The sequence below is a fragment of the Diuraphis noxia genome, unplaced genomic scaffold (genome assembly GCF_037042655.1).
Source record: "Diuraphis noxia isolate RWA-SAM2 unplaced genomic scaffold, SU_Dnox_SAM2 contig0001, whole genome shotgun sequence".
NCBI lineage: Eukaryota > Metazoa > Arthropoda > Insecta > Hemiptera > Aphididae > Diuraphis > Diuraphis noxia.
This window is the reverse complement of record NW_028301711.1, coordinates 53,518,306-53,524,322: the sequence shown is the minus strand read 5'-3', so window position 1 is coordinate 53,524,322 and position 6,017 is coordinate 53,518,306.

Genomic DNA, 6,017 nt, shown 5'->3' with positions numbered 1-6,017 from the left:
ATATATATATACACATGATATTATGTATGTCCAAGGTTTACTAATTTATAGTGTTTTAAATGACGCTTACATTACCCCTCACCAATCTTCATGGACTCTATTTGTAATGAATTATAATCCTGTAATAATTTATTTATAGTCGAATAATTGTATCGTTGTTAAATAGTTTAGTTAAGTAGAAATTATACGTTTATTTGAAAAATTATATTCTTGTCTTGTTAACCTTTTTTTTTTTTCGAATTATTATTTAGATAATTATATTTGTATATATATTATTATATTTATATTTATATCTAATTCTAAATGTACTACAGACTACAGTATTACAATGTATTATGTGCCTTTTATTACGATATATTACTAGTCATGTTAAGTAATAAGGTTTAGTTAAGATGATTAGTGCAATACATGCAAGTATTTAACCTTCTATTTTATATTAATTATTGTTAAAGGTGAAAAAATAATGAGAAGTTTGATATATTTTGTTTGTTTAGACATTCCATAAATTATATAAAAATATTTAATTATTATTATAGTTATTTTTAACAAAATCCGTCCAAATATCTATTAATACAATTTTCCAAAAGACGCTCATTATTTTTTATTGCATCTTGACTGACCTAATCAGTTATAATCAATGGTATTTATCATATTTATTAATAATTGTGAAATAAAATATTTAAATTTATACTCTATTCAATTGGTTTTTTATGTTATTATATAAATTCTATTAATCTTTTGTTTTATTTATTTAATTTTTCTAAATAACTTTTGTTTTATATTTATACCCCTATATTCTTAAATAATCATTCATAATTATTGTACTTTATGAATATAGAAAAAAATTAAAATGTTTTTCATTTTGTTTAAATAATTTGTTTTCAGTTAACGTAATATTTATTTGATTATGTTTCAAGATTATTAATTTCAAATATGTAACTTTTTATTTAAATTACGAAACAGGTATTTTTTGATTTAATAATTTCCAAGTAGTATATTATAAGGATAAGGAAATATTATTGTGATTTACAAAAAATTAAAAAAATGTTGTTAACAAAAAAAAGTAAAAAATAGTAAAAACTAACCGTGATATGAATAAAAAGACTATTAATAAAAAAAAAACATATGTGTTATTCCTTAGGAATTCTATATTATGATAAGTAAATCTATGTAATTATAATAATAATAATAATAATAATAGTGTACTAAAATATTAAATAAAACAGTAATGCATACCAGAAGATTGACTATATTGTATTTTTTAATGCCTTATATTGATGTATTCATGAGTAATGCTTAGTCTTGATACTCAGTACTCACTAACAGTAGCAAGATTATAACTAAGGCTTGGAAGTTGATGAATTTTATATATTTTTTTTTTCTTAGTTGAAAGTTTGTGAATGTTAATTTAGATAGCTAATTTTTTTCACGACTTCAGTGCCAAACATTTGGCTTATCTGAAATTTGCTTCAATTACTTCAGTGGACGTGAAGAACAGGTTTTCAAAATATAAATATTTATTATAAGATAACCGTTTTTTGTTTTATTGTTTCAACTTCAAATATTCTCTAATACAGTGGTTCTCAACCGGTGTGCCGCAAGAAATGTTATAAAATATGACATTTTTTTTTTTTTAAATACAGCAACAAAATAATATTTTAAAAACTAAATTATTTAAAGTAAACAAAGGAATATTATATCATAAAGTGAATAGATTTTTAATTATTAGTGAGAAACTTGAGCTTGTTGTTTCGTACACAAGAGTTCAATTCGTGGTCGAACTGAAGACAAGCAGACACGCATTTCCTGATGAGAAGCCTCTCCCGTTTTTTCGTTTTTTTATGTTTGTTAGTGCCGAAAAGCCTAACTTGCCGAAGTTGTTGTGGATGTCAAGTGCGTGAGTGCGCTGTGAAAACTTGAGATGTATAATAGTGTGCCGTGAACCAAAAAAGGTTGAGAACCACTGGTTTAGTGGTTATATTAGCGTCTTACTCGCACGATTCTTCAGCGTTCAGAGTTTCAGACTAACTGTATTCAAACTTCTAGGTTATAACTATGTTAAAACGTTCTATATTTAATTAAATGATTTATCATTCATGATTGATTTTTAATTTTGTTTTGCTTTATTCGAAGAAGTCATAAGCAAATTTGCAAGAGGCAAAATTTCGAAAAAAGTTTTTAAAACATTGACTTGATTAGAAATGTATAGTAAAATTACTAAAATTATTATTATTATATAATCGCTGACTATGATAATAATTAATAAACATAAATTAAATTTTTGTTAATTGTGACATTACTTCAATACATATACGAATAACACATTAACACATATTTAGCATTAATATATTGAATAGAATTATAGAAATCACTAATTTTGTTATAAAAAAATAAATTTGTTTTGGGTGAAAGGGTTTTACCAAACCGCATAACCTCCCCCCCAGCCAATTAATATTTAGTTTGGCTAGCCCCGGGCAGAGCTGACCGTAAGGCTATAAATTATAATACCAATTGAGCCCCATCTTTATTTTGTTTCAACCTCAGGGGCCCCATCTAAGTTACAGTGACAATGTTTTGGTGGTGTCATAACTGTCGGAGAAGTTTTGGACGAGGACTCTTTTATGTTTTTACCGATTTTTATTTTTTAATCTAAAATCCATTTGAAAGCACTGCTTATACTACTGGTAGATAACAGAAAAGGTTAAAATTAGGTAGGTACAATAGGTACTGAGTATTATTACGAGCTTTAGAGATTCACGATTACGACGTATGAGACTACGTGAGAGTGGTTGTTTTGTCTGTAGGATTTTATAAGTTGTATCCGATTAAAAATATTAACTTTAGACATCAAGGTGAGTATATATGGAATTATGATATTATGTTGTTGTACATTATGTAGGTAGGTACCTACATTCATTACGTATGTACAAATTACAAATATGGTGTGTGATATTATATAGGTACATAGGAAATACGTAGGAATGATGATATGTATACTCACTGTGTGTCTGTGTAGTATGAATGTATTGGGTACTTACGTGCGTCCTCGTATTTATGTACAACAGGTTAAAACATACAAATCATAAGAACAAATAATAATAGTTCGTAGTTGTAATATCTATTGTACCTATTAATAGTGTTCTTCCACACAACACACAAGCCCCAGTGTCTATGTATCTATACTAAAACTAAATTTCTACTATTAAATATCAATTGAGAATGTCATTGCACAACATATTTTGTTTTCTCTGTTCTCTCTATAATTCACACGTGACATACCAAGTTTAACAGAATCAACACTGCAGTCCAGTGCACAGGGACGGATTGGAATTTCGTTCACGTTTTATTTGTTGGGGGCATGTAAGGGGCAAGTGTGCTATACTGAAGATGTAATTTTCTTTAATTTTAAGGGATAGTAAATATTTATTGACATTAAAATCATTTGGTCTACTTTAAATGTGTAATATATGTGCTATTTACTTACATACTAAAACCATATACGTAACTATACCACATATCTTACCAGTAGGTAAGCATGCAGTAGCAACAATAGACAATATTATTTTAATAATCCAAATTACAATAATACATACATAGATATTAATATAAAAGACACTGATTAATACCTTGCTAGTATACCTACCATAATCATAAAATCAGCTTTTCTGTTTTAAGAGGATGCCACGCCCACATGTGTTGTCTCCATCTTATACAAGTGCGTATACATGGTAAAAAATGTTTCGCACGAGAAAGAACCGAGAAAGCTACAGTAGTACAGTTATAAATTATAACTTAAAAAACGACATTTTTACCAAATGAAAAGGAGAATTTTGCCTGTGCAATATCATTTTTATTGTTATGACATAACTTATAAAAAAAAAGTTCTTATTGTTTCATAATACATTAATTTTGTGTTTTTTAAGCAAGAATAATTTTTTTTGTAGTTCTGATATCGAAAAAATAAAAACGGTATTGCACAGAGAATTAAATTCCTCTGTTTATATGGTGAAAATTTCGTTTCTCAGTTACAACTGTAGCTTTATATCGGTTCTTTCCCGTGTGAAACAGTTTTTGCCATGGTAGTACGCACTTGTAAGACAAAGACAACACATGGCGTTCTCTCAGCAATAAAAATATATTATAGATTCTATTGTCCACGGAGGTTGATTTATTGATTGAAGTTATTGTTATTAGTTTATTACTTATTAATTATTGTTCAGTGCCTGTTAATAACATACTGTTACAGACATTATAGAACCTAATATTAGTAATATTTATTATTCATATTAGCTATTGGCCTATTGTTTTATAGTTTGTTGTTTTACTAATTGCAATTCTTGCTATATGGGAAAAATTACGCAATACCAATAACAGAACGTGATATCTCCGCATGTGTTGTCTCCGTCTTACAAGTGTTTAATATGGCAATTTTTACACTCGGCAGAACACATGTAGCTCTGTTAGTTTAAAATTTAGAGTGATTTAACCTTTTATAAAAATTAAAGGTAACATTATTATCGAGAGCTTCTCATAGGCTTTTTATTATATTTTAATTTTAAAGATGGTTATGAGTATTTTAAGAATTTAAGATATACAAACAATTTACAATTTTAAATTCTGACATTTTGAGTCATCAGTGTAAAAAAAAATTGACGTCCAAAAAAGGGTTATCTTCCGGGGGGGGGGGGGAGAGATATGGGAAACAAAACCCCCGTGAACTTTTTAGATTTTAGAATAGAAATTTTTTTTACAATAAAATGTGAATTTTTTTAATATTGTTTAATAATCTCTTTGAATTTTAATATCAGTTGATAAAGACGTTAGGTACCTAGGTACCTATTTTTATTATCTTAATTATCTATTAGAAATGTTTTATCAAGTTTTAATACTTTAATAGGTACATAGTTCATGGTTTGACATATTTTAGAATTTAGAATATTAAGTGTATATGACTTATGAGATTTTAAGTGCTAAGTTTATAAACTCGGACGGCGCCCGTCATTATACCAATTAGGAAGCAAAACCTAAAATAGCCTGCTATAACCTCGACTGCCCTAAGACGGAGTATACTCCCACCGGACATTGAAGAGCTAAGAGCTCTCATCATCAGAAAATGAGGAATAACCAATACTATTAATATTAAACTTATAATACTATGATCTAATATCATTATTATCATTAATATTAATGTAAAAACTAAACTCTAATAATTGTCACTTATGTACCTACTTCTTCAACCATGGCCTGCAGGCTGGTTTAAAATTTTGATTTATTTGTAATATATTTTCCATCATTAATTTTATATTATTTTATGTACCATCATAGTAATCATATAATTGTCGAAACTAATTGTTAGCAAAGTTTCCTTAAAAAAAAAAAAAAAAACCCTAATTGTAAATGTATTTGTAATAGCACCCGATATGCTGAAACATTTTAAAATAATAATAATAATACAAATTGCCAAATTAAGAGCATTTTATAAATAATTTATGTAGTTATGTCTATTGAATTATAACAAATTTGGGATAAGCAACTATTATTAGCATGGGTGCCCAAAGGTAGCTTTTCAGTAGGGGACAAAATAACAAAATTTTCACATTTAAGCTGCTAAATAAGATTTAATGAAAATTCAACATATAAATATAAATTTGTTATTGTTTATGAAATTTATATTTTTATAGTAGGTAGGTACCTATATAATAATTAATTAAAATATATTTCAAATGTATAATTCCGTATCGGTAGGTGATTAAAAACAACAAATTTATTTTGATCATTCCATAAATATTAATGACATATATTGAATGAGATACTTCTTTTGTTCAAGTTTCACTTTTTCATGATGAACGTTCGTCAAACACGAGTTTAGATAGTAACCTATCTAATGGTACGGCGGAGGAGAAAAGGACGTGTTACTGTGTCAGTATCTCAGTAAGTTAGATAGGTTCTCGTGCCGTTCTTATACTTTTAGATTTTATAGAAGCCATTCGATTTTCTTTGCTCGGGGATTTGTGCTG